Source organism: Ambystoma mexicanum, chromosome 1p (genome assembly GCF_040938575.1).
Source record: "Ambystoma mexicanum isolate Mex_15411 chromosome 1p, UKY_AmexF1_1, whole genome shotgun sequence".
In the NCBI taxonomy this organism is placed as follows: Eukaryota; Metazoa; Chordata; class Amphibia; order Caudata; family Ambystomatidae; genus Ambystoma; species Ambystoma mexicanum.
In genome coordinates, this window is record NC_090921.1 from 1,301,891,044 (window position 1) to 1,301,912,625 (window position 21,582).

The 21,582-nt window shown below is 50.9% G+C and overlaps 1 protein-coding gene and 1 pseudogene across 1 annotated transcript in view; one reads left to right on the forward strand and one right to left on the reverse strand.

The window, feature by feature from the left end:
- Positions 1-21,582, forward strand: part of GYS1 (glycogen synthase 1) — a 279,620-nt gene that overhangs the window by 117,675 nt on the left and 140,363 nt on the right. The window lies entirely within an intron of this gene.
- Positions 13,407-14,111, reverse strand: LOC138566965 (growth arrest-specific protein 1-like; annotated as a pseudogene).

Below are 21,582 nucleotides of genomic sequence, written 5' to 3' on the forward strand. Positions count from 1 at the left end.
CCTGCAAGAGACCCCGTTTTCGTTCTTCCGCACTATCGCGTGCGTCTACACGGAAAGTACTTTTGAGTGTAAGGCTCCACTCCTCTTAGGGATTGGACTGCCTCTCAGTTAGGGTTGATAAAGTGAAGGACTGCCTAAAGTATATTCGCACTGTTTGCTCCCTTTCCTTACAGGTTGTGGACCCTCATTGTGTGCCATTCCTTTAGGCCATTGGTATCTGTATACATGTTTAATAATAGTGTTATGTTGGTTTAAGTATTACTGCTGATCTTTGCTTGTGTTTGATTTTAAAAGGCCTTTGATAAATGTATATGTATTTTTGATATACACCTGACTGAGAGTAATTTTTAGTATCCTTCACTGTGTGTGCTCATTGTGGGCTTTTGATCACCCTCACCCCTCCTGAGACCTAGTCTGGACCGCTGCCAATGTTACCTTGATTGGTCTGGCTTGTCCAGAAGGTTACCCTGTTCCAAGTAACTAGGCTGGCATTCTCAACCTCTGTCCACCAGGTCAGAGTTCAGAAATCCATCTTAACCGCTAGTAGTTTCCAACTTTCAATATTTCCCGTTGACATATTAAACATGGCCCACACAGTCAATCAGTGCTGTATCTGAGTAGTATGTGCTTGCTCTGTCGTAGCTTGTGCCTTTTCTATGGTTCCCAAGGCAATCAGTAACACGACAGAGTCTGTCTGAACCTTTCGGTCATTAATGGTCCATCACTCTTCCCTGCCACAGTCCTAGTGCTGGAGGTAAAGTCCCCCCTTTGAGACAGGCCTCTTGGCTGACCAACCAATTCTTAATTCAGCTTTTTTCCTCCAAAGAGAGCCCCATCCTTTCTCCCATACATACACACTCGCATTTGGCAGGTGTCTAATCAATTCAAACTCATGGCAGCCCCCCTGTGCATCCATTGACTTCAATTGACCCTCACCCACCCAAAACAAAACCATCTAACTTCAACAGCCCTAGTAACTCAAAATGATGAGCTGTATGCCCATGAGTTGTGAGTTCCTGTTTGTGGCCATTTTAGAACAGGCCTTTTTGCCACTGCCACTGTGATGAGCCCCTACTCAGCTTTCCATAAACTGAGAATGTTTTCAAATTGAGGGGAGGAGGCCATCAGGTTTTGGGCTCACATTCTGTCCTCTCCCTATGTCCCTTCTACCTGCCAGTATAGAATGCGTGCGTGGTTTTTTTTTTTTTTTGTGGCTGGTTAAGGCTGGGGTGTGCATTCACCTAACAGTATACCTGGTCTATACCCTAAAACTGCACCTGGAGTGAAAAGTGTTGGGGTGACTGTGCATTCATAATATTCTCAGCCTACATGGGCTGAACACAGTATTATTAACTCTGGGGATTTGGTACACTCGCCCAATATATTCACAGTATGCATACATATTGGTGAGTGCACACAGTGCTGGCTGGCTTAATTGAAACCCATTCAGTGTACTCGTAGTGTATATATTGCTGGGCAGAGTGCTGTCTTAACTTACTCATTGGATGTATTCAGATAGTTTGGACAGTACAGGTCGGCACTTTGTTGTCTACATCAAGACCTATTAGCTGTATGTGGAGTTTGTGCATGGTGCTGGCTTCATTGATCCTTATGCATTTGACTCGGCGTGTACATGTACTACAGATTGGACAGAGTATTGGCATCATTTTCAGGCACCAGAATGGGTAGTATTGGGCAGAAGGCTGAATTCTTTGAGGACCATTTGTAATTTTAAACAGGTCTTTACTCAGATGTACACGCAGTCGAAGTTGGACACAACTGTTTTCAGTGAGAGTGTACACTTGGCTTGTGTGCAGTTAGTCTGTGCTGAGGGTTATTGTGTTATTTTACTGGGATTTCTTGTGCATGCACAATGCTGGCCCATTGACAATTATTCATTTTACTTGGTGTACACACATTGGTTGGACACCGTCTGGCTTCATTGTGACCCATTTAAGATAGTTACATTGCATACATAGTAGGTATTGGACATGTTGCTAATTTCTTTTTGGTTCATTTATAATTTGGTGCATGTCTTCACGCGGAATGTACACATTCAAGGTGGTTTGCACAATACTGGTTTTAGACCGTTGTGCACTTGGGATGTCTTGCAGTAGCAGAAGTTGTTTTGAGACAATGCAGTGTAAACTTTGGTCACGTGCACAACCTTAGCCTCATTGACACTCATTCACTGTTTGTTTGTTTTATTACTTGTATTGCGCACCAGACCCAAGAGTATTAGGGCGCATTGCATAAGATCACTCAAAGCTTAGTTTATACCTAGAAATACATTCACAATTACAGTATGGTTGCACATACTCAATTTACATATATACAGTATAATTTTTTTTCTGAGTATTTTCAAATAGGAGGTTAAGACTATGGTCTAAAAGCAGGGAAGTGTGAACTAGAGAGAGTCTGGTAGACTGTATACAGAGCTTTAGAGCAGTTCAGCAAGATGTCATAGGACCGCTTAGAAGTCATCGTCTTTGAGCCACTTTATTAGGCTATGATGGAATTTTGGGTACGAGTGCTCTACTATAAGGGGGGAGAGTAACGAGTTCCAGAGCTGGGTTGCCTTAACCTGGAAGCTACTGCCTCCATCTCTAGCCAGTTTAAATCTAGGAATTAGAAGACCGTTCGTGTTGGAGACTGTGCTAGGGCTTATTAAGTTATTTTACTGGGATTTAATATTAAACGGTGCACGATGCACCACAGCCATTTGTATGGTACTCAAAACGATATGGGTAAAAAAGAAATCTACTCTTCACCCGTTTCTTGTTTTTTTTATTTTTAATTTTCAATTTTTTTTTTTTGTCAGTAGAAGTTTACAACATACATACGTCAGAGCATAATATACAATCAGTACACTCATAGGGCGCAATACATCGGCAAAAGGGGCGATACATCAAAGAGGAGAAGTAACAGTCAATTGTGTAATAACATGGCATTCGAGATCATCCCTGTGGGACCTGGGGAGAGTCTACGCTTCACCTATTTCTGAGCACCTGTTGAGTGCTTAACATCAGGGATATTCACCCGGACTTAGTCCTGACTGCTCCATTATAAGGCTCTGGTCAAGGCATCCATTCCTCTTGGGATTCACAGACCTGCTAGGAAAGGAGATGTTCCACATTTAGCAGTCCTCTATACACCCTCATATTTCAGCCTACGAGCTATTATCAGAACAAGATGGTAATGTTCTGACCATTTTTAAATACTTTTTGGATATTGCAACTTAACTGCCCTTTGCTTCCTGAGGAATGTGGGTGTGATTGACTGCAACTCTGCAAATGCATGTTTTTCCACGTAGCACTGTCTCGCCGTTTTTTGGGAGATTTGACTATTTGGGAAGCTAAGGGGCAGTGACATGATTTGTTCAGTATCATCATAATTACATTATTAAGTCAGGCGGAGAAACCGGGTTCTAATTTTGCAAATGGCAGTGCTGCACCAGGGTTGCATGTCTGTACCGGCACTATCCCACTGTGGGAGAATGGTCATAAAAAGATGTTCTATCTATTTGGTATGCTACATTGTATGAGAAAAATACAGCTATACAGTGGGTGCACAGTAAATTAAACATCTTGAGTGAAAAAAGATTTGATGTTTAATGCAAGCAGTCAAACCTTTCGAGGGTTGGGCGCACTCGCTGTGCCCGTTCGTTTTGTTAAAATACGGGGCCACTTTGAAAAATCTTTCCAGGACCACTTTTTGTTTCCAGCCCTGCTTTTCACACCTCTGTATGCCACAGGAGTTGCATCTTTTATTCTGTGTTGCATTCATAAATGACAAATTGAACACTTTCTTTGGACGCAGGTGTACTTCACTCAAGAATTTATAATCCTCTCCATTGGATTGTTGTTTATATAGATTCTATCTTTTGGGCCATCGAGATCATCCTCCTCCTCCTCCTCCTCCTCACAGCGAATAGTGCTTCTTCTGGATTTTCGCACAATTCCTCTAACAAATAAGACTTGCAACTTCTCACAAGATAAGCCTTTTGCTTGCACTTCTTGCATACAACGTTCATGGCAGGCCACATTGGACGCAATATGTCTGGATGCGTCACACCTGTAACAGAGGTATTGAATTCATTCTTGCTTCTTCACTACCCCTGGTTTGTAGTTGTGAATTAATTGGTGGCACAGTGTCTTTCCTATGCTATGTCCTTCTTGACATCCAGTTGGGTGCCTTTGAACACGTTTTCTGTCTGGTGACTTTTTTTCTTTCTGATATCACGTGATTCACTGCACTTTTGTCTAATGGTTTTTTCACTAGAATTTCTCCCTGACCTTTCTGTCTCTACACTCTAACAGAAAACAAAAAAGTGATGGGTGGAAGGTTTTGAATAAATCTGAACCACTGGCATTGCTCTGGGCAACCTTCCACACCACCTTTTTTTAGCCCGCCTGCGCTGTTGCAAAAGGGGTCCAGCCATATGAAAATCAGTCGGGTACTGCCAGCCCTGCCCGAACTTCTAGGCCAGGTCCCCTCTGCACGGAAGCACAAGCAACCCCAGACATGTTTCGGCCTTGTTGGGCCTCCTCAGTGAGGTGCAGCTTGGTTCCCCATGGCTCAGCTAGCTAGGGACCCACATCTGGGCATACCCTCTCTCACATAGGGAGACAAACTGAAACCAAAAATGTGATGGGTGGAAGGTTTTGAATTAATCTGAACCAGCATGTTTGGATGTGGAAAGCAAGGAGGCCAAGACTCGCTCCTCCTGGGTTGGCCTGCAGTTTGCAGTAGGACGTGTGCAACCGGTTGCTGCGGAAGGGGAGCTACGCTGAACGGGTGGGAGACGGATCCCCAGTCTATCTGGCTGCCGTGCTGAGTACGGGACTACTGAGATCCTGGAGCTGCCCGGCAATGCACCTGGGACAACGAGACCTGCATCATCCCCAGGCCACCTACAGCTCACCATCTGCAACGACGAGGAGCTCAACAAGCTGCTGGGCAAAGTCGCCATTGCCCAGGGCTGTGCCTACCTGACGGCTACAAGATCCTCTCCGTCCCAGATCCAACCGTTCCGGAGGGGGTGTAGCACTGATTTTCCCCGAGTGGATTCCTACCTCTGTCATTCCTACACAGGACTACTCCTCTTTCGAATGCCTCGTGTGCAGGCTCTCTCTCTCTCTGTCTCTCTCCTGGCCATTCCCTTACTGTGGCTACCATCTACCTGGTCAGATCTCCTCCTTCCTCCTGGCCTTGACCACTCAACTTCTCCTTCTTGGAGAATTTAACATCCACCTGGATGTTTCCTGTCCTTCCTCTGGACTAATTCGCAACCTCTGCGACTCTCTCTCCCTCTCTATTCTCCCCTCTGGCCCAACTCACTCTGTAGGGCACACTCTGGATGTACTGATCATACCTTCCGCTTTCGATCCCTCTCACCACTCCTCTCTCCTGTAGTGATCACTTTCTCCTTTCTTCCCTGATCACCCTCTCTACCCCTTCGGCCAAGCCAACGCCAGCATTGCCACCTACCTTCTCGGTTGTCTGGCCCATAAAATTTTGTCAGTTGAGGCTTTCACCACCACTTTCTCACCCCCGCCTCCACCTCTTGGCTGACTCACACCCTGATACAGCCCTTTCCATGCTCCACTCTGCTATATCTGATACTCTCGATGTTCTTGCCTCTGTCATGAGGATCCGCTTAAAGCCCAAAGCCAAGTGCAACTCTTGGTACGACTCGGACCTCATCACCCTTAAACGCAAGTGCAGGGTGGCTGAGAGGATATGGCATACTTCTGGTACATCCTCCTGCTCCAAAGGCAATACTGGCTCTCTGTCTGCACCAAGACGAGAGCCCACCTCGAAGCCTGTGTCTCAGCAGCATCTAAAATCTCGACCGAGCTCTTTTAAATCTGAAAGGAGCTGGCCAATCCTGCTGCAGTCTCTACCTATCCTGCCCCCTCCCAGGCCCTCTGCACGGCCCTGGCTTCTCATTTAATCTCTAAAACCCAGGACACCCTGTGCTCCCTCCGTTCCTCTCCCACTCCTCCTTCTACTCCCTGCTCTTCTTCTGCCTTTGGCCACCTCTCCTCCCCCTTCTTTGCCTTTCCCCTGTCCTCTTCAAACAAGGTTTCTAGACAAGTTTGATCTATGAAAGTTACATCCAAACCGGTTCACCCCCGTTTCTTCCAAAACCATCAAGGAACACATTGACAACCTGGCTCCTGCCCTGGCTGACTTCTACAACCGCTCCTTCGCCACTGGAGTCTTCGCCTCCCCTCTGAAGCACTCCCTTTCGCACCCTCTTCTTAAGAAACCCTCTGCCGACGCTTCATACCCGGCTAACTATCACCCAATCTCCATCACTCCTTTCCTGGGCAAACTCCTGGAAAAGCTGGCCATCTCCTAGCTTAATATTCACACTGAATCTGTTGGTTGAATCCATCAGTCTGGCTTCAGAGCTGCCAGAAGCACAGAAACTGCTCTCCTGAACATCCGTGAAGACCTGCTCTCCAACCTCGACTCCAACACCCCTGTGTCCTCATCTTACTTGATCTCTCCTATGCCTTTGACACGGTCAACCATGCCATCCTTTTCAACCGTCTCCTTGATAACCTGGGTATCACCGATCAGGCCCTGGCTTGGCTGACCTCCTTCCTTTCCGATCGACCCTCCCAGGTTCAACTTGGGTCCTTCCTCTCCTCTATCTCTATCTCTACCTGTAGTGTTCCACAGGGTTCTAACCTCTCTCCATGGCTGTTCAACCAATACCTGGCACTTCTTGGCCACTGCATTTATGCTCTCTTCACCAACTTTCAGTGCTATGCGGATGACTTCCTTCCGCCACCTCTTCTCCTCTCATCTCTTGTCTGTCTGCTATCCAGGAGTGGTGCGCTGCCTTAATGCCAGTAAGACCGAGATTCTCCTCATTGGCACACATGCTCCCTTCTTTCCTGTCACTCTCTGGCTGGCCTCTCTTGGCTCTCTTCCTGCTCCCACCTGTGAGGCTAAAAACCTAGGTGTCATCTTCGACTCCACCTTTCCTTCTCTCCTCGCACCTCTAAGAAGTCACACTACCAGCTGCACGTCATATGAGGTATTCTTCATTTAATCTCCTTCCCCCAGAAGCTGATTGTCTCCAGAGCGTTGGTTCTCTCTACGCTGGACTACTGCAACAGCCTCTTTCTAAATCTGCCTGCCTCTACTCTCCGGCTTCTGCAACTCATCCAAAATAGGACTGCAAGACTTGTCCTTGGCCTCAAGCCCAGGGATCATATCTCTCCAGGACTGACATCTCTGCACTGGCTCCCAGTGGCGGCGAGGATTAAGTTCAAAACCCTCTGCATTGTCCACAAGGCCTTCTGGGCCTGGGACCTCCAATACTTTCAACTCTCTCTTCCTAAATATCTTGCTTCTCGAGCTCTTCGCTCATCCGCCTCCAACTCCCTCAGAGTCAGTTGCTTCTCCAAGCAGCGAGGTGGGAGGAGATCTTTCATCTGCTGGGACCTCCCTCTGGAACAACCTCACTGCCTCTCCGAAAGTTGTGGAGAGCCATCTCCGGTTCTGGAAGCACTTCAAGACCTTCCTCTTTACTTCTGCTTTCTCTCCTCCTCTTCCCTGCTGATCTCCTGGCTGAATATGAAACTGCACTGGTTACCTGGCTACCCTCTGATCTCGGGCCCAGGTTCCCCGCCCCGCCAGTTACACACCTGCACTGCCCCCTGGCAATCCTTGCACCCGGGGACTGTTCTGTATCCCCAAAGCCCCTACTAGCACTTGACACCTGATGTCTGCTCTTACCCTTGTCTTCATTTATTTTACTGTTATCCTATGTATTGCACTTTTCCCCTCCGCCCCCTCCCCTCCACTTGCGCGATCTCAATGTCACCTGTCCTAGTAGGATTGTTGTCTGTCTTCCCTCTGTTCCCCCTCCCTTGCCTCGCCTTGAAATACTTGTGTATAGACGCGTCATAAATGCCATATCATATCATCATATCACTGTGAAAGATAATGAGCAAAAGATCTGGTTAAGGCTCTCGTAACCGGGATTAATTTCTGGCAGGGAGACTCCCAGGACACCCCCTTGTTAATTTGCATAATTTAAGTAGCTTTGGATCTCACCCTAAGTTACTTGGGGAATCCAGACCTGGACCCCTTGCTCACTATTCTTAGAGAGGCACGGCTCCACCTTACTGATGAGGTCCAACCAGACCGAAACACGTTCTGGGGTTGCTGTTGGTACTCTTGTTCAGAGGAGAATTGCCTAGCATTTCGGTACTGAACTGCCCCAGAGCAGGACAGGATATTTCTCCTCTGTGAAAAATAGTGAGCTAAAGAATCTGGGTAAGGCTCTCGTAACCAGGACTAATGTCTGGCAGAGAGACTTCCAGGCCCCCGGCCCTTGTTAATCTGCACTCTAACATTAACTGATCATGCAATCTTTCATCTGTCTGTGGCCCAAAGTTGCAGGTACTTGCCAACCCCCCCGAGGGCAGCAATGAACCGTTCAACTGCATTTTTCATATTTGCTTCAGTTGACTACTGTGTCATCTTGAGAAAGCGCAGGTATGTCGGTCCTCCAATTTCTCCTGTACTGCTGTTCCTAGGCAGTGCATTTGCAACAATGGGGGTCATTCTGAGTTGGGCGGTAGCCATGGTGCTATTAGCACCATGGCTGCCTCCCATACCGTGTCCGGGTCTGGTCTGGTTCAATGGGGACTTACCGGGTCATTCCGACCCTGGAGGACCAGGTAAGTCCCCATTCATCCAACCATTCCCCATTCCCATTTGAGCCCACACAGGGCTCAGTGGGAATGGCGAAGGCACTAATAACGGGCCCGCGAGTAGCAGGCCTGTTATTAGCGCCTTGGTCCCTTAGCGGGACCCGTAAAGGACATGTGGTAAGACCACACGTCCTTTACGGTTCCCGCTAAGGGACCTCGGAATTGGGCGGTAAGGGATTACTGGCACCAGTCTCCTTAACGGGGCCCGGTATCCCTTACCGCCCAACTCCGGATGACCCCCCAATGTCTTTCTTCCAGTAAAATAACTGATTCCACATACAGCGTTGGCGTAATGTAATGCTCAAACACCTTCCATCTCTTGAATTGAGGGGTCTCCTCGTGACCGTAAAGAAGTCATTGGCGGTGGAATGTTTTGCGTCCTGATATTTCTTGTAGTTGAGGCTTTACCTCTGTCATACAAGATCTGGGAGCTTTGCATAGGTGAATAAATATGCCAGAATAATTCTTCCTCTGTGGCAGTAACTATGGGCCTCATTACAACTGTGCCGGTCCAGAAACCACGGTGCCGGTAAGCTTACCAGCACTGTTTCCGGACCGGCACAGCACAAGCCTGCCTGCTGGAGCCGCTGTGCCCGACATGTCAGACCCTGGCAGGCACAGCGGCCACGGTAGGCAGACCATTCGGAAGCACCGGCATTGTTGCTAACGGTGCCGGTGCTTCCGTGGTCCCCACTCCCATAGAGTTCTATTGGACTCTATGGAAATGGGGCACAACATTTTACTGGCGCCGCACTTCCTGGACCAGTGGGGTTGGAAACCCCCGCTGTTACCGGCAAGCCAGGCGCCAGTAAAATGTAAAAGTCTGAAAGTAACCTGCCGGTTTTACTGGCACGGTTACCGCTGGACTTGTAATGAGGCCCTATGTCTTAATCCCTAATGGAATGCTGCCTGTTGCTTTCTTTCTCCTCCTTATTCTTCATTCTTCAGTGTTCGAAATTAAGATTTGATGAGCAGGACCTTAAACCAATTCCTGGGTGTCAGGCATCCACCGGTAGGGAGCATGGTCGTAATTTTAGGGAGGGGACAGGGGTGTTTGTACCCCCCAACTTTCATGGCCCACCATTCTGTCTCCATACATTTGGCTGGGGCAGCTTTTCTTCAGATGCCATGTCCCCCCCGCACCCCTAACATTCTCAGAAAAGTGACTCCATTGGTAGGGAACCAACGCTGGCGAGCCAGGAGTGATTAAACTGTGCACTACAAATCTAAATTCCACAACGTTTTACCCATTGTGTATGATCCATTATATTTCAATGTGTCCTAGATCTGTCCTAATGCATTATTTACATTCTCATACACTTAAAGTTAATGTTGCATATCAATTTGGTTGCACTCCCTTGTCTTGCCTTATGTGGCTGTCGAGACTGCTGCATCGCTGCTCCAACGAGTCAGAAATTCATTCAGCGACCCCGATTTCTCTGTCGAATGTGCTGGGCTGGCTCATCGCCATTGACTAATGCGTGGCATACTGATGTGTACTTAATCCTTTTAATTTGTGGTATAACCAGTTATCAGCCCCTCCTTTCAGATTCAGCCAATAATGCTTCACAATGGTGTTAGCGCCTACCTATGTGGCAGCTCTATAGATGTTGAGCAAAGGAACCCCCTGAACGTCTGCCCAAGATGTAGCCATTCCTCTTGTAGATTGATCCTCTTCTCTGGCTGGTGTAGGGACACCTGCATTTATATATGCCAAACTGAGCACCCATCTACTGATGGTCACAACCAAAGCCTTCCTCCATGTCCCTGCAGACCTGAAGGCTACAATGGGGTTGTCGAATTTCCATTTTGGAGCAGTGGAGCGGCTCAATGGGCTACAGGCACCCTTGCCAGGCAGCCTTTTGTAGAGATCAGAACCCTCTCTACTGTGCGGGTATTTACAGATGTTAATGTCACTGCACTGGTCCCAACTACATTTAGCTTCAGGCCCCACTTGTTAGACAATCCTGGCTAGGACTCTGTGCTGATCTCTGCATTTATTTTCTAAAGACTTGCCTGGCAGGGGACATCGTCTCGCCTTTTCAGCCTCAATGATGGCGCTGCCCCTCGCCTGCTGGGGAGGGGTAGCGTCACCATTAAGACTGAAAAGGTGATGCCGCTGGAAGCGGAGGCCTTTTTTTCCAAAATCCTGAAGCTCCTGCTGATTCAGCGGCCCCCCCTTTCTCTCCATAATGGTGGCACTGCCTGACTTCAGCTGCACTGTAGACTGCTGCCTTGCAAAGACCTGTCCCCAGTACACTGTGGGCAGAGCTCCAGATAACATTTGAAAGTGGGAGTATTTTACTCCCCATGTTTTGAAGTTGGGAGTAAAATGATTCTGGACTAACTTTTTTTTTTTTTTAAGGGGAGGAGAAATTGAAGTCAAATTCTCAATGAGTATTCTATCAGCGAATAAATATATGTTTGAACTGAAAAACAGAAAGGTTTGCCATTTCTTTGTGCCCAGTTATTCATGCACATTAAAAGATACAGGGCAGGCAGTTAAAATAGTAGTTTCTTCCTTTGGTGCTACGTGCACTACTGGTGGAAACATATCAATGGAGTCGTGAAGGTGAAAGCAGGGGTGCACTATACTACATGCCTTTTTCCCCCATTTTTGTTGGGAGTATTTTTACTCCCCATTTATATGTTTTGGGAGTATTTGCCAATTTTTACAGAGTAAAAGAGGTCAATACACCCCTTATCTCTAGGGCTGACTGTGGGCCCTGCTGCCTTGCAGAACCATGCATGAAACTGAGAGCCTTTGGTGGCCTGCTTCAATCCACGGCCCTGTTGGCACCTAACCATAATACAGGCTCTGATCCAAGGCACCGACATATCTCACCGAGTGCACCCAAAGGCCTGCTGCCATGCATGGCTAGGTGTTTCAGCTTGTGCACTCTGGACCCTTTTGCTGAGCAGGGCTGTGCCATCCATTCCACTGGGATCCCTGCTGCTGTGCAGGATTCTGGTACTTTCCTTCAATTCTGCTGCCTTTCAGGGCCGACACTCGTCAAGTGAAGTTGAGTGCTGCTGCTACACCATTTTGTTGATAATCCATACAAACCGGATAGGTGTCTGCGACTCGGTACAGCCCCGGCATGCTGACCCTTCTTCACCAGAGTCTGGAACTTGTCCGTTGCATAGAAAGATCCGAGACCTGCTATCATGCAAGGCTCGATTGGTCACCCTGCATACCCTTGACTTTACTGTCACGCAGAGGACAAACCTTTTTATAACGTGCCAGATAGTCATTCATCCTAAATGGGAATTCGAAATTTCCTTCGCTTGTGGAGGTGTCGATGTAATGATGGAGGTGCCCTAATATCAAGGGCAGGGTACTCTCCTCCCTCCCCCCTGGATAAGGGGGAGGCGTGCAGGCCACAGGGCCAAGGGACGGGGAAGCCCGCGAAAAACAGAGAAATGCACGCAAATTTAACAATTGGAGGGGGTGTGCCAGACAGCATATAAGCTGCCCGGCCTCCTTCCACAGGAGATTCTGGCTCAAGCAGAAAGGCGCCTGCTGCCCCGAGGGATCGGTGCCTTTTTCCATTTTCTTTTATTCTTTTTAGTTCCAGATCAGCAGATCGTGAGGAGTCAGGAGCTGCGGTCGTGAAAATGAGCAGGAGCTGAGGAAGAAGCTGACCGTTCCAGCCACGGTGCGAGTATGCAGACCCGCTGCAGCTAGGAGAGGGAGCTGCGTTGGAGGAAGCTGAGCTGTGCAGCGAGGGAGCAATGAGAGGAGCCAGTGCCGTCCAGAAGGCCGACCGAACCAGCCACGTTGCAAGTGCCTTGGGGCCGCCGCTTGGACCCGCTAGGAGGAGGAGCTGCGTGGAGAGGAAGTGGAGCAGTGCGACGTAGGAGCGTCGAGTGGAGCTGGTGCCGTCGGGAGCGTGGTGCGGCATGGGAAGAGGCAGCGAGGGACCTGATGGTGGAGCCGGAGCACCCGACAACGAAGTTCTGGGTCGGAGGAGACCCGGGGGCGTAGGCAGCAGTAACCGAGGTGAGCCACCGCAAACAGGAGTGGGGGAGCAGTCATTGAGGCCCTGGACCGCGGAAGTGTGAAATTTACAGAACACTAATGTGGGGTCACCGAAACGCGCAAAGGACCCGGCCCGCAATTGGGTGAAAGTAACTTTTTAAAGTAAATGGACCTGGCCCGCAAAAGCTGCATTTGGGGTGAAAATTTCAAACTACAGTAAATATTTCATTTTCATAGACTGAACACGAGGACAGGGGAACGGGCTGCAATTTGGGGACCATTTAAGTGATCAGAAGCGGAACGTTATCGAAGGAGGCGGATCCGGGCCGCCATAGCTACCGTTGGGGTTAAAAGTTTTGAACTGCCAGCAATTACGTTGCATTAACAGAACGGCATAGCCAACGTTCTTTTGGAACAGTATGAAGGTGACGACGGAAAAGCCAAAGGAAAATGGAGGAGGCACCCCGATAACCGGGGCAGGGGCCTTCCTCCTTCCGCTCTCTCTTCCCTCCCCCCCTCGGGGGCAGGGGAGAGGGCAGGAAGAGTCGTCCAAAAGAAGCGCCAAGCGCGCCAAAAGCCCGCGAAGGGCCAACAATGGAAAGGGGAGGAGCAAGGGATTCATAAGCAGCAGGCGCCCGGCACAGGAGCACTTGCAGCTCTTCCAGCAACCGGGCGCCTGCTGACTAGGAGAGGATTTCGTTTTCCTTGACCGCCTCGCAGATGGGCCGGTCCAAGCCGTCGCAGACGCACTCGCTCAGCAGCCGCGCCTTGGGCAGCGTCAGCATGTCCTGGATGACCTCTCGGCACTCGTGGGTGCAGCGGCGGCCGTTGAAGAGCTTGCCGCAGTGGGCTAGGTAGCTGCCCATGGCCGCATTGCAGCGGTGGTCTTGCTCGCAGCGCCGGCGCGCCTCTGTGCAGCCCAGCACCCTGGGCCCGGCCGCCGCGGCAGAAGAGGCCCCGCCGCCTCCTGTGCGCGGCAGGCAGGGCTCGATGGCGCTCTTGGTGGCGCGGCAGCTCGCATCCTGGGCGCAGTCGCACTCTTCCAGCGCCGGTCCGCGCCTGGTCTGGTTGAGCTGGATCAGAGCGGAGATGCAATGGCTGGGGCAGTGGCGGCCGCTGGAGGCGGAGGCTCTCCGGGATGGGTCTCCGCGGTGCGGGAGCACCGGCGCGCACGCCGCGCTGTACAAGTTGTAGGCGTAGGAGCAGTCCGGCTCGTCCTGGCACTACAGCAGCGCCTGCCAGCAGATGAGCCGGCGCCCGGCGGAGGCACCCAAAAGCAGGGCCATCAGCAGCACCCGGGCTCCGGCCATGGGGCGTGCGGGCCGCTCCGCTCCTGAGCAAAACAGTCCGAGGTCAAGCGGTAAGGCGTCCGCATGGGGCTCGGACTTTCACAAGTCCACTGGGTGCTCTCTCCACACAAAGAATCGCGGCGCTCGATGGCTCCGGGAGTGCACCTCACATGCAGGCGTGTGGCTGTCGTCTTTCACCTCCTTGCTGTTGTGGGATGCACAGTCGGCTTCCCTCTTTATTCGCCTTTCTGGGGGGCGGCCGTGCACACTCGTCTCCCGGGAGTCTTCTGCTCAGGAGGGTGGTTGCACTCTTTGCTGTCCCATGCACCGCTCCAGCGGCCTCCTCGTGTTCGCAGCCCTCTCCAGCTTTAGTGCACATGGATTGCGAGCTCGCGTGCACCGTTTGTCAACATGTCCTGAAGGCAATGCTGCAGCCGGCAAATGTCTTCTGCCGGAGTTTGTTATCCTCTCAGCGTTTATATAAGCGCGTTCCTCTTAATACCTCCTCATTATGCACGCGATGAGAATCAAAACAAATACGGCGCAAATTAGCAGCGCTGCCACCTCGACCCCCTGCTCTCTCCGTTCGCCCTCTCCTCGCTTTTTACTCCAGTTGTGAAGGTACAGTTTTTTATGTAATTCGCGGGTAATGGGATGGCTGGCTATATGGGCTTTGCCGGCAAGATAAGGGATGGTGCAATCAGGAAAGTGAGGGATAACTTGTGCGGGATGTGTTAAAGCGGTATTATTGGGGGTAGAAGCAGTAGAATCTGGTATCGGGCCCCACATATCGACTGGCCTGATTATGTGACGGTGAGTCGGGCACCCTGCTCCGAAAGCGCTTCGCCCTCAAGCCACTTGCGAGCACAGAAGCGGCATGTTGGGGTGGCAGCAGGGTGTTCATGTTCAACACCCCAAGTGTGTGAAGCTGCGTTAGAGTAGCCGTTGTGGGAGCATTCTCGGTAAGGAAAATTGCTAGAAATGTCTGATTTAGTTGCAATAATATGAGCTGCAGCAGAGCGTGCCTTTTGTTTTACATGTTGCACCTGGGGTTGTCAGGCTAGGTGTATGGATCGTATGCCCACCCAGGTCACACATGTGGGGAAGGTTGCAGTTGGGTTCGGGGTGTACACAACACGCTGATCAGGCAGATGGTTTATGTTAACCTTTTTGTCGGCTCCGATCGCTTAGGGTCTGCGAGGGCTTCAACAAGCACTGTTTACACATCCCAGAGAGAAATACCTATGTGTGCTAGAAAGCGATGCATATTGCATATATTCTTCAGTTGCGGTGGTGCCGATGGTAGTATGAGTGTCAACTGGTTTATGGTCGCATGAACGGTTATGGGCGCCACGAGTTTGACAATGCGATTCTGCCTTTAGGGAGTATGCGGTACAGGTCAGGGCGAGGATTGCACTTCATTGCAGGGGCACGGAGTGTTCACATTATTCAGGATAACCCAATAATGAGGTAAACGCGAGCGGGTTGCACGGCCATCCACCTTTAGCCAAAATTGCCCCTGGGGGGCACAGGCGAGGTAGAGGTCCTCCCTTTTTTGTAGGGTATGTCACTAATAAGGGGTTAGTTAGCTCATGGGGCATTAACGATGTGTTGGATGGGGTAAACTCAAGGGGCAAATCAGGCAAATGTACAGTTGTATCAAGAAGCATCGGCAGTATAGTAGGACTTGTGTTTTCTTGGTCCTATTGTTCGACTATGGAATTTCTCTGGTCGGCCCAGCGTTTGTTTTTCTACTGCTATTTCTGGATTGCAGGGCGGAAAACTTATTAGCCGGTCAAGTGGCACAGCGAGTAGAGCGCTCGTTTTGAGTTCTGTGCAGAGCCTGTTACCGCAGGTTCGAATCCCGGCGGGGCCAAACTCTCAACTTTTCATCCTTCCGGGGTCGATAAATGAGCACCACATACCGTGGGTAATAATAAACAGCGCTGAAGGTTCGAAGCGCTAGATAAATGCCTAATTATTATTATCAGACAGGATGCCTTTGCTTAGGGAGTTATTGCTTGTGAAAGTACACGGTGTGGGGCGCTGTGAGTCAAGGGCCGGTTTTCAAAAGTGGATTAATTTACCACAGTTACAAGAGGGGAGAGGCGCGGCATGTGTCATCAAGGGAATATTCCTTGTTTACAGCCAAGTTCCAACTTGTCTTAGGTGTCGTTTTTATTTTGGCCAGGCTGAGCGACCCACTAGCAGCGAGGTGATGTTGTGCGGCCAGGGAAAGTATGGAAGGCTTCAGCCGGGGGACTAACATGTGTAATTTCGGCGGCGGAAATACCACTAGATAGTGACTGTTTTTAACCCGCAGCACTTTCCCGTGCAGCTGCAAATGGGAGGGTTAAAGCTTTTGATTGGGCCACAGTGTACCTGGGCGGGGCGTTCTGGAAGGATCATATCTCTGGTGCGGTGCTATCGCAACTGCCACATGGGGCAGGGGTTGGTGGTACTGCTGCTGTTTCGGTAGAGGAGTGGGGTTTAAGGCTTTCATTGTAGGTGACAGCTGTACTCTGGGGAAAGATAGGGCTAGCTACCAGTAGAGCTCCAATAAAGCAGCTAGTGGTACGGGTTTGGGGCGGTTGGAAGGACAAGACGCCACAATGGCGGTCAAGGTAAAGTTAGCAAAAGTATCTGGAATTTTGGCGAGGGTAAAAGCGCTCGGACACACAATGTGGGAAAAGGGGACAAACAAGTCCTTGGTGGGGGCATGATATCACGTCGCGCTTTTATTTGGTACCGCAGGTGCTGCTCGGGTGGCTGGAGGTGAAAAACGATTAGGTAGTTTAGCTAATTGTAGTTATGTGCAGTAACAGTGGATTAGTTATCAGCCACGTGGGTGACGGCATTTGTTTGTGTTTTGTGGTAGCAGCCACAGAGGTGACACAGGGGCTACAGAGTGTTCAAATGGGTCAACTGAATTCGCACGTAACTGATAGGGGTTTGCAGTGAGGGACTCTATTACGGAACTCACTTGGTGGCCCGTGAAGAGACGTTGCGGTAGACAACTTTGTAGTGCAGCAGGCGTTTAAGGGAATTTCCAGCACACAAAGGTGGTTGGTCGGGAGTGGCAAGGCATTGCAAATTTGGAGGACATAAGAGTGAGTGTACCTAAGTGAATAGGGCTAATCAGGGGATGTACAAAGCGTAGAGGTGAGGATAGCTCGGGAGGAGCAGGCTGGCCTTGGAAGCAAGACGACACAGAGCAACATAGGTTTGATCCCATGCTAGCGCTGGAAAACCTCGGGGTATTAAGCGCATTAGAAAAAAAAAAAAAAAAAAACCTATCCTCCTACCAACGTTCCAAATGATATACAGCAGGTTAGGAGAGGATGGGAGAATAGGCCGGGGAGGCAATAAGGGCACGGAGGTAGATGGATACCCTTGTAGGCAACCCTATCTGGGCAGATTCTAGTGGGCATGGGAGGGGACATATCTGAATTGGCCAAGGGGTGAAGGTCGTTGGGGCACTCAGGTCAGTGGCTGATCCACCAAGGCCAATGCACAGGAGGGCGTACCCTACAAAGCAGATTGTCCAGGTTGGGTCATGGTGGGGTACCTTATCACTGCAGGGCCTGGTAGTTGCAAGGGCATTGATGCGGGGGAGAGGGCTCAGGCGAACCATTGGGCTGCAGAAGTGGCCACGAACACACAACGCAATTTATGGGGCTTGCGCACGTGGGTCAGTTCGGTGGAATCAATATAACACCAGTAGTATGTGGCAAAAGGTGGGATAAGTTGTGAGCCAAAAGACAAGTCAGTAGGTACAGTAGCTTCAGGTATAGACTCCACTACTCCGGAGTCGGACCAGCGCCTCTTGGGAGCCTAAAAAACGGCAGGGGCGTCTGGTGGTGGCAACGAGGGCTCCGCTTCCTCGAACAAAATGGCTTTCTCTCAGCCCGAAAACACCTGCAGGGGCAGGGAGGTATCAGGCACGGAGGGTTGAGAGAGTTGTGTCTACGAAGGAGATGGTTGGGCAAGGAACGGAGTCAGACCAGCGCCTCTTGGGAGCCTAGAACGGCAGGGGCGTCTGGTGGTGGCAACGAGGGTTCCGCTTTCCTCGAACAAAGGGCGCTCTCTCAGCCCACAAACACCTGCCGGAGCAGGGGGGTAACAGGCACAGAGGGTTGAGAAAGTGGTGTCTAGGAAGGAGATGGTTGGACAAGGCAAGGAACGGAGTCGGACCAGCGCCTCTTGGGAGCCTAGAACGGCAGGGGCGTCGGGTGGTGGCAACGAGGGCGCCGCTTCCTCGAACAAATTGCGCTCTCTCAGCCCAAAACACCTGCAGGGGCAGGTGGGTATCAGGCATGGAGGGTTGAGAGAGTTGTGTCTCCAAAGGAGATGGGGTACACAGAAATTCTAGAGCTACTAAAGAGGAAAAGGGGGAGCCACGGTGGGCGGTAACCCACCTTTGGCGTGGCGGTGTTGTGGCGACCAATGATAAGAGACAGACTCCGAATGAGCCATTGCTAAACTGGAAGGGGCTTCGCTCGTTCTGGACAGCGCCTCCTGGGAGCCTAAACGGCGGGGGTGTCTGGCAGTAGCAATGAGGGCTCAGCTTCCCCCCAGCAAACGGCGCTCCCCCAGTCCGCAAATACCTGCAGGGGCAGGCGGTTCTCAGACTCAAAGGTCTTGGGGAGTTGAGCCTACGATGGACATGGAAAAAAGGGGGAAGCAGGATGGGGAGCAGTCACCACACCTTTGGAGCTATTTTCAATATCTGTTTGCTGTGGTTGTATATATGTGAAAATAAATCTGCGGCCTTGTTATGCCAAACAAAAGGAGAATGTCTCATGCAGCACCTTACTGGAGGGGAAGGAAAAAGGGGCTTGCAAGAATGAGATATTGGTGATGCATATGGCATAGCAAATGGACAAATGCCCAGGTTATGAAGGTGACGACGGAAAAGCCAAAGGAAAATGGAGGAGGCACCCCGATAACCGGGGCAGGGGCCTTCCTCCTTCCGCTCTCTCTTCCCTCCCCCCCTCGGGGGCAGGGGAGAGGGCAGGAAGAGTCGTCCAAAAGAAGCGCCAAGCGCGCCAAAAGCCCGCGAAGGGCCAACAATGGAAAGGGGAGGAGCAAGGGATTCATAAGCAGCAGGCGCCCGGCACAGGAGCACTTGCAGCTCTTCCAGCAACCGGGCGCCTGCTGACCAGGAGAGGATTTCGTTTTCCCACCCACCCACCCTACAAGAGGAGCAGCGACGGCAGAGCCGGGACGTCGGTGTCGCAGGACGTCGGAGCGGTGTTGTGGCGACCAATGATAAGAGACAGACTCTGAATGAGCCATTGCTAAACTGGAAGGGGCTTCGCTCGTTCTGGACAGCGCCTCCTGGGAGCCTAAACGGCGGGGGTGTCTGGCAGTAGCAATGAGGGCTCAGCTTCCCCCCAGCAAACGGCGCTCCCCCAGTCCGCAAATACCTGCAGGGGCAGGCGGTTCTCAGACTCAAAGGTCTTGGGGAGTTGAGCCTACGATGGACATGGAAAAAAGGGGGAAGCAGGATGGGGAGCAGTCACCACACCTTTGGAGCTATTTTCAATATCTGTTTGCTGTGGTTGTATATATGTGAAAATAAATCTGCGGCCTTGTTATGCCAAACAAAAGGAGAATGTCTCATGCAGCACCTTACTGGAGGGGAAGGAAAAAGGGGCTTGCAAGAATGAGATATTGGTGATGCATATGGCATAGCAAATGGACAAATGCCCAGGTTATGAAAGGAGCTAAATGCAGGACATTGTGAAAGCTGATTGGCCTCATTATCTTTACAAGAAAGTTTCGAGCGGCCAGTAAATACGTTGCATTAACAGATCAGCATAGCCAACATTTTAACAGATTTTGTGGTCTGAAAGAATCTAAATACAAGACATTGTGAAAGCGGATTGGCCTAATTTATCTTTACAAACCAGAGGCAGTGGGGGGACAACACTTGCTGCCCAAAGGCTGCTGCAAAGCTCGCCTGCTGCAGTGCATGTGCCTGAGGGTGGCCGCCAAAGGATATCATATATCATATCATATCATATCATAGCAGTGCATGTGCCAGGAGGTTGCTGCTGAAGAAATAAACCAAGAGAACCAAGAACCAGGAGAAACAAGCCAGTGCAGTGAGTGTGCCAGAAGGCCGCTGTAACAAGGAAGATGTCTACACCAGGCCAGGGCAGGCCAGGATTTTGCTGCTCTGATGAGGAGTTTGAGCAGTTCATATCAATGGCAAGGGTGGCAGCCGCCAAGCATGGGCCAAACTGGTTTCAGTTGGTGGCATCACATCTGGGCGACAAAGCAGCAGGGCCTAGCCAAAGGCCAGAATCACCATTACTCTTCCCTAACGTTTCAGCGGAGGAGGCTCTGCAGGAGATCCAGGCCATTGAGGAGGATGTGGAAAGCCAGGTCCCAGCCAGGAGGAAGAACAGCCTGCAAAGAGGAAGAGGAACATGACCGCCAATGCGAAAGCGCAGCAGGCTGAGGCAGCCAAGAAGCCTAAAACGACAGGGGTGAGAGGCAAGGGGAGAGAGCAGGAGCCTGTGGGCAATCCGGCTATCGTACCTGCAGAAGCTCCAAGGAATAGCGGCAGTGCACCCAGCGCATCTGTGGCCAACCCGGCGGCGGTAGCAGCCGAGGGACCTGCATCCTTGGAGCAGGTTAAAGGTATGTTGTTGCAGTGCTTACAGGCATGGGGAAATGGGGGGGGGGGGGAGGGGAACAGGCAATTGTTGTGTGGAAATGTAAATGCTTTCAATCAGGTGGGGAGAAATGCTGAGGCGGCGGTGCACCAGCAAGGTGATAATCAGGGGATGGGTGTCTGAGGGGCGGGGGGGGGGTTGCAAGCCACGGGGACATGACTCGGGCCTCCCCAATACCCAGGGAAACCACGCCGGGGGGGGGGGGGTTAGCCAGTGGCAACAGGTGTTGGCAATACCTGCGGGTAGCCAAGGGCAGGGGACCGTGTGGCGTAAGCTAGCAGCCGCGCTGCCCAGGGAAACCCCAGCAGGAGGGGTTGGCCAGGTGCTGCAGCCAACAACACCGGCAGTCAGACAGGGTCAGGGTATTGTGTGGGGCAACGCCACCACGCAGTATGGGAGGGCAATGGCCGGTTTTGCCCCAGTAAGGGTGGCGGGGAACTCCTTAGTGTGGCACATCCCATTAGCTTACAAGAAGAGAATTTGGCAGAAATAATTTTTTTGAGATCATTAGCTTGTTAGACATAGAGCCTGTGGGGATGGGCTAGCGTGAGTTGTCTGAGAAAGAAAGGGATAAGAAGGAGCGGGAGAGGCCCAAGGTGGAAGAGAACATCAACAATTGGTTGGCAACTTTCAGGATGCTGGCATCTATCATGATCGAGAAATTCCTACAGGATGCAGGGGCACTGTTTGCTTATGAGCAGTAGATACATACTTTGTACTTGACTGATGGTGGCGATGCCTGGCTGAAGTATGATCTGGGATTCAGGCTCAAAATGCAGGTGTGGCCCGCAATATCCTGGGATGAGGTTGATGTGAGGGGGTACATTGGGAAAATTGTACCTTCAAGGGAGACGGGGGGGACAAGGCCCAGGGTGAGAAGCCTC